This window comes from Carassius auratus, unplaced genomic scaffold (assembly GCF_003368295.1).
Source record: "Carassius auratus strain Wakin unplaced genomic scaffold, ASM336829v1 scaf_tig00012122, whole genome shotgun sequence".
Classification (NCBI taxonomy): domain Eukaryota; kingdom Metazoa; phylum Chordata; class Actinopteri; order Cypriniformes; family Cyprinidae; genus Carassius; species Carassius auratus.
The window spans coordinates 51,780-62,702 of NW_020524261.1; the positions used below are offsets into that span (position 1 = coordinate 51,780).

Below are 10,923 nucleotides of genomic sequence, written 5' to 3' on the forward strand. Positions count from 1 at the left end.
ATCTACAGCAGGGTCAAATAACTCTGAGGGGGAGATTGGGGATTTGAGGCAGGCGGCTTTGTCTGTGTACTTGATTTCCAGCCAAAGGTAACACTCAAACACAGCCAAGTTGTCTATGGCCTTGCTTTTCGCCTGTGTAGCAGCGGCAGTTTTGTAATTTGACTACGTTACCCCAAGATCTAACCCGGGGAACTATAAGTAACCACCAAGACTTCTATAGAATTAGGCAATCAGGTTTGGGCACTGAACAAACAAAGAAATGGTTCCATACAAAAAAAAAGAAAATACAATTTTATTTATCAATTTCACAGAAAATTCACAGAAAAAAATTTGAACACTCTGAAGCTGACTTCAGCATATTCCTAAAACACTACACTCTGGGTAGAGTCAATACCGTATCACAATATATCTAAATTCACAGCAATCCAATGGAGATTGAGCAATTCATCATCATCAATTAAACACAATAATAAATAGCACACGAGGGTGTGTGAATCATTGTACTGACATGGGGTCTCTCACACACGCACACTCACAAAACCGGGTGTGAGGCTTACTGGTGGGCGTCCAGCGGCTTGGGCATGAGTATCCAAACAATCCACCCCAGCACGCGTGCGCAACCACACCACCAATGCAGCAATGGTCACACGGTGAAGGTACCCACACTACTCACCAAAGAGGGCCCACCACCTCGAGCACGCCGTCCCAAAAACCACAAAGCTGCTGAATAATCCCATTTTAAAAACTGCGGCCGTGTTCTGAATTAATTCGGCCAGGGATCCCAAACTTTGAAAACCACTCACCTACAAGCATTGTTGATCACTTGTCGGGACAGCCAAAGTATACTTGCTAAAAATATCAGTCATTATCAAGACATTCTCCTGCCCACTCCTAGCTGGCTCTAGAGTAGAAAAATCAATTGCCAAGATTTCATTGGGTCGCCCCACCAGTAGTGGCCCATGAAACTCTTTGGCAACCTGACATCTTTCGCACAACTGACACCAGCGTGCCACATCCAAAGCCATACCTGGCCAGAAGCACTGCTGCCTTAAAAGCTCCAGGGTCCTTTTGGTTCCCTGGTGGCCATGCTGCTTATGGGCCTGTATTAGTACTAGGGCTGAACGATATATCGCTATCGTATCTATATCTAGATATGAACTTTCAAGATATTACTATCGAAAAAAGCAATGATATAGACGATATAGATTTCCCCTCTCCGCGCTCGCCCTGCATACAACTCTGGCAGTCACAACAAACATCAGTTTTACGAGTGCCCTTGAACCCTTGAATGCACTGCTAAAGCCAGCATGCACACAAGAGGGGGGGGGGGGTGGCATTTCCATGGTGACGCGTCATTGCTTGTCACGTGACACACCGCAGCAGCAACATCGCTGAATGAATGATGATCTGCTTTTATGTCATTTTTCATTTTTTATTCAGAATATTCACAAATGTGTTAGCTATGGCATGAAATATCTGATATTCCGATTGTCAAATACATGCAAGTGGAAGTATTTTGTTGTTTAAACACTTTTATAACGATCGCGTTAGTTGAGTTGTATGCGCGATGGGCACCGCCATGTTAGGTTGTACTGCAGATGCAGTTCAGAGAATCGGATCTGTTGGATTTACAACCTCTATGTTTTCAACACGTGAATTCATCCACTTCTCCCGAAATACTTAAAAGTAAGTGGCTGGTGAACTGGGAATAGAATAAAGTAAACATTGAAGTTACTTACACAATGTGTATCTGATATGAATAAAACGTGTTGAATTATAATGGAAAGGATTATTATTACCTCTTCCATAGACATCAGTGTGTATTTTACAAACTCTAAATGTATTTTTTTTAGTGCTTATGTGAATTTATATGCTTGAAACCTAAAATAAACAGTATGTGGTTGAAAACACTGAAAAGTTGTGATATATGACAGCTCTAAGCGCGCCTGTTTCTGGCTAAATTTAACATTTGAATTTAGCAGTTGATCATGTGATGCACTTGATCGTACGCTCCAGGGACGGATAAATTAGAAAGAAAGAAAATGAGTGTGGGAGATAATGCGGCCGGTGGCAGTGCAGAATCTGACTTGGTGCCAAAACATAAATCATCTTCCTTAATTTGGAAGTATTTTGGATTCAGAAAAGGCGATTTAAACCAGAGTGATGTGTTGTGCAGGTTGTGCTTAGCAAAAGAACAAGTAGTCATATCGTATTGTATCGATATCGAGATATTTGGCATGAAAATCGAGATATGAAATTTTGTCCATATCGTTCAGCCCTAATTAGTACTTCTTTTTGCATGGCCTCGGGCAGCAACAATTGCCATACCATTTCTCTCCGTCTCCGTCTGAACAGAAGACCTTACGGTAAACCACACCATCCCACTCCACTAAACGATCCCACTGTTCAAGCAGGGCCAATGTCTGTGGTGAGACCTGTTTGTGCTCTTGGGGGCTGGGCCGTTCCTCCCGCCTCCAAAAGACTAAAGCTTCCTGAATGGTAGAGTCTGCCTGCTGAAAAATAGCAATCTCAGCCGGTGTACGAGCTGGTAGAGCAGAAATGGCCAATTGGTTAACCCTGGTCAGTACGGACTGTAGCACCTGTTGCATTGGTTGAGGGAAAGTAGTGCCTGGGGCTATAGCTTCTATGGTTTGGGAATCTGATAAATGCAGCCTAGATAGAACATCTACATTTTTATTACTCCTCTCCGACCGATATCTGACTTCATAGTCAAATAAAGGCCAGTTGGCCTAGCCACTGCTGCTCTGTGGCGTCAAACTTTGCTGAGGCCAAATGATTCAATGGGTTGTTGTCTGTATAGACTGTGCATTTGTGACCCAGCAGATACTCACAAATTTTTTTTGTCATGGCCCATTCAAGGGCCACAAACTCCTGTTACATGGAACTATAGTTCTGCATGTTCCTTTCTGCAGGTCTCCACCCCCAGCTGGCATAGGCTAAAGGCCTCACTCGGCCCCCTTGCTCCTGTGACAATACCGCACCCCTACCCCCATAGCTCGCATCAACCTCTAAAACAATGTAGTGCAAAATCTGGAACAGTAGACAATTTTGTCTTAAGTGCATCAAAACTGGCCTGACACTCACTAGACCAGACTTGAATGGCCGCCCTTTGAAACCTTTTTCATGACCCCCCATTGGCCAGCTCTGCCACTAGCCAATGCAACGAGGCAGCCAACTTTGCAAAACCTTCAACAAATCGCCTATAGTACCTAGTGAATCCTAAAAAGGACCATACAGAAGACAACACTTCGATTTTACTGGGGTTCGTGGCCACACCCTGGTTTGAGATTACATGGCCCAAATACCGTACCTGCTGCTGGAAAAATGCACACTTCAAGAGCTTCACCTTTAACTCTTCCTGCTCCAACCGACTCAACACCGCCCCCAGTTTCTCCAGATGTTGTTTAACTAAACCGGAAAAGACCACAATGTCACCCAAGTAAAGAAGCAACGATTGACACTGTTGGTCACTGAATATCCGCTGCATCAATCGCTGGAAAATTCTGGGGGCATTGCACAGTCCGAAAGGCATTCGGTTCCACTCAAATAGTCCGAAGGGTGTGCAAAAAGCAGCCTAACGATTCTTCTATACATGGAAGAGGAAATGCATCTCTTCTTGGAAATAGGAATAGGAAACCTTGGTGATGTACGTGAATTTTAAATTATACAACTATCTATTTCTTTGAACAAAATTTAAACAATATTTATGAACTTTGAAGGAAATCGAAAAGTCTCTAAAGAGTTAATAAGGGACTGGTGTTTTAAAGTATCGAAGACCTTATAAAAATTGAGGAATAAGTTAATAGCATCAGACTTGATTTCATCTCTATAATCAACATCAGAAGTGAAACATTTTGACAGTCATGCATCATTTCATGACGACAGACGCACCACGACACTATCATTATTATTCACGCCCGCTAGAGGGCACTCAACTTTAAAAACGTAAATAGGCTATATAGGTCATAACCTACAGGTCAGTATGATTATTTTATGCTTCCAATAAACACCTACATCTAATACTAAAACTTAATATAATAATAACGCAGTTCACAGTGGCCCCAGAATACTGGTACGAACAAGCCACTAGCTTCAACTTCCCACAAAGCACCAAATACTTTTCCAAGGACCCAATATACGTAATGGCTAAGCCATTGGCCACCTTAAGCTGCAACCAATGGCAATAGTGAAAACGCTGTTGACCCAAGGTTTAAAATACTGCAAAAAAAAAAAAAAAAAAAAAACTCAGGGACAGTAGTCACCATCGACCCAGTATCTACCAAGCAAGGCACCTTGACCCGTCCCAATATTACCTTGACATACGGACAGGAGGCCATTAACTTTGAAACCTTGGTCAAATTTAGTAAATCAATTATTGAGCCAAAGCTTGCCCCACCGAATGTGTGGCTCTGCAAAACAGTAGGCACAAGTTTTCAGAGGCTGAAATTGGGCGGGCCTGGCCACCAAAGGGAGGGCCTGGCTCCAAAGACTGGAACTGAGAAGAGACCCGAACCCCATCACATTCACTAGCAAAATGGCCAGGCTGTTGGCAATGCCGTCATATTAATGGCCCATTATGTGACAAACGACCACACATGTCGGGGCGTTGCAAGCGTGCAAGATTTTGGGAAAGCTGTTGTAATTGCTCTTGTTGATGGGTTTGAGGCGGATCATGCTGACTACCCTGTACCCTATACTGGACACCAATAGCAGAGGGAACAGAGTGGCTGCGACCCCTCATACCACCAGGCAACCCCTCTCGTTTCCCACTGCATGGGCTCCCTTCTGACCTCCAGCAAGGTGGCCATAGGCTGCCACCACACCATCTGATTTAGTACACGGCATTAAGCACCATCGAGAATGTATTCATTAAACTGAATACATTCTTCCATTCTTCTACCTTGGCCATGAAACTCATCAGGGCCAAAGAAAATTCACTTACCTGAGCAATGGAGAACATTTACCTGATCAACAGCATGCTGACACACCAATCTCGCAGGCTATGTGCAGTGCGCTAGTCAGCAAAAGTAACACATTATTCCATTCAATCCAATGGAAAATTGGGGTAGCGGCAACACAGCAACGAATTCTATTAACAATCGAAATCCCACATAAACCACAAGCAACCTAGCAACAGTACATTTGCAAAAGACCTCTACATACCTGCGACACCACCACAAACTGGGTCAACCCAAACAACACGAGCCTCCAGTGTCACGCACTGTTAGGGGGTACGTTCAATCCATAACCTCCTTCTCCTGACATGATTGGCCACCAAGAACACCACGAGCCAATCGTGAACTGAATAGAAAGGATAAAAGCCATTGTAACAAAATGGGGAGGAGGCACTGGATTCAGTCCTGCCACATCTGCGCAATTGCCTTTGTAGCACATAGCCCCGCTAGGGCCGAGGTGGTTTTGCAAGGCTTGGATGGGTGCACGGTATTGACTCAACACTCAACATACTCACTGTCACTCAACACACTTGCATGGCACACTCGTGACTTGACATTTGAAGCAGTGCTGCTGAAATTTGCTCCTAGTATCCTAGGAAAAGATATTTGTTCTTTGTGTTCAACGGATGGCCGCAGGAGAGAAGTGCTGAAGGAGTGTCTGTTTGCTGCCGGTGCTCTTCTTCGGCAAGTAAGCAAGCTACTTCTTTCTTTTTCAGAGTTCAGCGAGGAGATGATCTTTACATTAAAGGAGAAAATTCTGATGAAATGGTATTTGGCACCGACTTATATTGACAGTCAGCCCTGTCCATTTTGGTGGGCTGAAATGCCATTTGTTTGTGCAGCTACAAGAACGTTAAAGGGTACATAACACACACAGTTTCACCTAATCTCATGTTAATCTTGAGTACCTATAGAGTAGTACTGCATCCTTCATATATCCAAAAAGTCTTTAGTTTTAATCATATTTATAAATGAAAAATTCTTTCCGGAGCTATAATACAGATGATGCTAATTTCCAACAAAATACAGAAATCTGATGCAATTGAACTTACATGAATGGGCAATTTTATCACAGGGATGGCTCCATGTTTTAATAGCAAACGATGTACAAATCCAGCATCGATTTGGGCCTTGTTTATTAAACATTCGTCACTCAAATGACCAGAACACACACTTGATAAACTCCGTTGCTGCCCCGGAAAAACAAACTGCATCCACTGTTCATGTAACGCTGGGTTCTTTTTTTGAGGCTGATGTTAATATGTATATACAAATTTGTATTATATTTGTAGGTGAATGTCTAAAAATGTCCACAAATATGTATCTGACTGAAGGATTCTCATTTTTTTAGAGGATTTTCTGACAAGTGTCCTGTAGTGGGAAACTATACATAGTATTTGTTCAGAAACCATTGTAACCTGATGAGCACAAAAGCCAAGGCCTTCATACAACACCAGTGCTGCCACTGTTTCTTAAACTGAACGTGTTAAGAATCAAATTATGATTAAAAATTATGAATCAAAGGTCATTGTTGACCAAAGAGTGAGTAAATAATCACATAGTTTGACTTGGCATGGACTTTTATAGAAATAGGTAAAAAAAAATGGTAAAAAGTTCTGTAACTGAAAAATTAGATGCATAAATAAAGTAGTAACAGGTATTAGTGATCTAAAGGAACACAATGAAACAAGCAAGAAAAACACTACAGTCATAGAGCATGCAGGAAAATGTACACAAGCTGTGCCTGTCAAGAAATAAAAAAGAAAAATTGTTTAATTCAAGCTTTCCTGAATCCAGAGTGGGCACATTTGGGGGTATTCATGATTTATTTATAATTCAAATCTGAAGCAATTTCTTTTCTAGAAAAACACATATATATTTTACATGGAATATAGCATGTCAAACAGCAGTACATGATATGATTAAATATCTTTGGAGAGTGAAAATGTTTTTTCCAATTCATTCTTCTAAGCTTTTTTTCTTTTATTAACATTAAGGGCTAATCACCCCCTGTAAGATGCACTCAGCCTTTTACATTTATGTAAAAAGCTGTAATGATTAACAAATATATATATATATATATATATATATATATATATATATATAATATATATATATATATATATTATATATATATATATCAACAAAAAGTTATTTATATTAATGTAAAGCAATTAAAACAATAATGTACATTAGTTTCATAAAATGATAAAATTTGACATGTACATCATTTCATTTTGGAGTAGTTAACTTATTGACTTTTGACTTTTGACTGTTCCTGATAATGTAGACAGACCATTTGATAAAGAACTGTCTGATTTCTTTGATCCTGATGCAGTAGATGAAGGGGTTCACTAAAGGTGGAAGCAGACTGTAGAACATGACCAGGCTGATCTTCTGACTGCTGTTGAGCAGCTGAACATTTGGGATGTTAGTAGTGCTATAAACCACGAAGCGGGGCACGTAATAGATGGTAATGATAGTCAGCTGTGTGGCACAGGTAGAAAAGGCTTTAATTCGGCCCTGTGCATTTGCTATTCGAAGCACAGACACCAGGATACTTAAATAAGAAAATATGATGAAAGAGAATGGAACAAGAAGCACAAACATTGCTACAGCATATGCATTGAGGTTTGTGATGGTTGCATCAGCACAGGCCAGCTGGTTTATAGATGAACCATCACAGAAACAATGAGCGATCCTGTTTGGCCCACAGAATGGCAGCTTCACTGTCTGTATTAAGCTAATGGTTGGAGCAATCACTGCAGTAACCCAAGAAAACCCTATTAGAAGCCTCATAGTACGGTTATTCATTAAAACAGGGTATCTTAGCGGGTAACAGATCGCCAAGAACCGATCAAGTGCCATGTTCATCATAATTAGGGAGTTCAAGGTACCAAAATAGTGAATCAGTTGCCTTTGAAACAGACAAATATAGAAGCCAATATAACCGTCATTAAACCAATAGCGAGAAATGACTTTTGGCAGAGCTACTGTGCAGAAACCAATATCAGACAAGGACAAACTCAGCATGATAATATACATGGGGCTTATGAAGGCTGCGTTCAGTCACAAACAAGACCACAATGAGAGAGTTTCCAGTAATTACAGCGATGTAGATGATGAATAAAAGCGCTCCTATCAGGTTGTAGTATTTGGGCTGGAGTCCAGGGAAACCCACAATGAAAAACTCAGTTACAGAAGTTGTGGTTTCATTTACCTGTGACATACTTAAACCTGCAGTGAATACCTGTTTACAAAAGAAACAATATCTGGCTTTAGAAAAAGTATTGAATTATAAATTATTCAATTTGTATTAAATGGTTTAAATTACATTAAATTACAAAATTATTAATTCACATAAATTATTCAACATGTATTTAAAAAAAATGATATTAATAATGTAAATAAATACATTTTCATTAAATGAATAACACATTGTTATCAAAAATGATTTGTCATTGGAAAAATGTCAATGTTATTGTGGCTTGTTTTTCAGCAAATTACCTTGATTATTCTTCTAAGCTATATGACATCTGCTAAAATGTATTCCTGGCTCAGTGTGTCACGTCTGTCCGTGTTCAGTGCTGATGTCAATGTTCTGCGTGTGGTTTCATTATTTATAGCTGTAGAATCAGTGTTGAAGCCTATAGGGTCCAACACATCATAGAGGACCATGTTTTTTTTATTTTTTATAATTTCATCAGCATTAGTAAAGGTCACTAGCAGGTGGTGCAAAAACGAGGGAAAATAAATGAATGGAGATTCATGACAATTGACATGTGTTTATTACTTTTTCCATGGCAGAAAAGCCATACAAATTTAATATTAAAGGGGTCACATGATGTGATTTAAAGTTTTCCTTTCTCTTTGGATTGTTACAAGCTAATTGTGCATAAGACATTAGGTGCGTTTACATGGACACTTTTTGCTTCTATTGGAATAAATGACCAATGACCAAATACACAAAATAATAACCTTTAAAAAAGCATCATATGACCCTTAAAATGTATTTATTTTTATCACACTTTATTTTAAGTTCCAATTCTCACTGTTAGCAAACCATTAACTAACCATTTTGCCTCAATAAACAACTAATTTGCTGCTCATAGTTAGTAAGAGAGTTGTTAAGATTAGGTATTTGTAAGGATTGGGGATTTAGAATATGGTCATGCAGAATATGAGCCTTATAAGTACTAATAAATAGCCAATATGTTATTAATAAGCATGCTAGTAAGCAAACCAGTTACTAGTGAGAATTGGTCCTTATACTATGTTTTACCATATATTTAAATATAAATATTAAATATTTACTTTGTTTAACTGCATATCTTTTGACCAGTAATGCATTGTTTAATTAGTTTAAATTCTCAGGGGGTACTTTCAGCAATTTTATTTTTTTTTCTCGGAATCACTGACATATGTGGTGATTTACTCATCTAAGGCAAAAGTTTTACACTGTCCATGCGGTCCTCCCTGTTAAAAAGCACAATCATGAAAATTACAAAAGTTTATTAATTTAATTTAATTGTCTTTAATTAAATGCACAGACAAATATCCACAGACAACAGCTGTATTTATTGTAAATTCAATATATTATGGCACTTCTGCACTCAAAAATCTATTTGAATGGCACATAAAATTTCCATCCATATGGATAAGACAGTTTTAACTAATAAACTTAATGTAATGCATATGAATGTGTTTTAAATCAAATATATTTCACAGCCATATTTAACCTTGTTCATATATTTTAATTAATTAAATTCAGTTATGATTACAATTAACAGATTTACGCTGATTTTAAGCAATTTGTGCAATAAGTGCATTTTGAAAATATTGTTTAAATAAAATAAAATTAATTGCATTCATATAATTATTAATACATGATTTTTAGAGTGTAGAAATCTTACCTGATTCTAACCTGGCTGTTTCATTTATGTATGACTGAAAAAATATTAACCACATTAAATCCAAATGGCTGGACATATAGCACTGTATTCATATGCACTTTAAACGCATAAATCCTACATTTGTGCCTAAATTTTATATTTCTTGAGACAAATAGATAACTATCAATAAAATCTTTTCTGTTAACCTTACATCCAAAAAGAGCTAATTTTATAAATTCTGTTGTTCATAACGAAACAGAGTTTTTTTTATTAATTAATTAATTTTTTATTTTTTTATTGGAACCACCATATTTCACTGGAATACTTTACAATACACATTTAAAAAAAAAAAACATTAAAAAAGTTACAAATCACAATAATTTATTCAGTTGATTCACATACAGTAAATAATTGTGTGTTTGTTACTTTTAAAACCCCTACTGATGAAGGGGTTATCAGTGGGTGGAAGAGGCTGTAAAGCAATACCAGAAGTATCCTGAAATCTCTACTTATTTGGATTTGCAAGAAACTGGCTATATACACGGCACTGTGAGGCACATAAAACAGAGCGATGATGGACAGCTGTGTACTGCAGGTCGCGAAACTTTCCAGCGACTAAGCAGGGCCACACACAGGCTAGGCTGGTAATAGAGATGTTGTCGCAATAGCATTGAATGATCAGTTTAGGGCCGCAGAAGTGAAGCTGTATAACAGCATCAGGAAAACCGTGCTACCTGTCATAGTGATCGTGTAGACCAGTGGTTCCCAACCATGTTCCTGGAGGCTCCCCCAACACTGCACGTTTTGCATCTTTCCTTGGTCTCGCACACCCAGTTCAGGTCTTGAGAGTCTTAGTCGAGTCTCTACTAATGAGCTGATGATCTGAATCTGGTGTATTTGATTAAGGTGACATGGAAAACAGTTCTTCGGTAACAAATTGCACACCTCAGAATTTAATCAGTTTCAAGCATTCAACGCCTTGTAGTATAAAAGTAATTAATAAATGTCAGTAAATCTTCTCTCTTAAAGTTTGTGTCATCAAACGTTTCCTGCCT

The 10,923-nt window shown here is 38.7% G+C and overlaps 1 pseudogene; it reads right to left on the reverse strand.

The window, feature by feature from the left end:
* Positions 1–5,258: 5,258 nt before the first annotated feature.
* Positions 5,259–8,205, reverse strand: LOC113073420 (olfactory receptor 2AT4-like; annotated as a pseudogene).
* Positions 8,206–10,923: the final 2,718 nt, after the last annotated feature.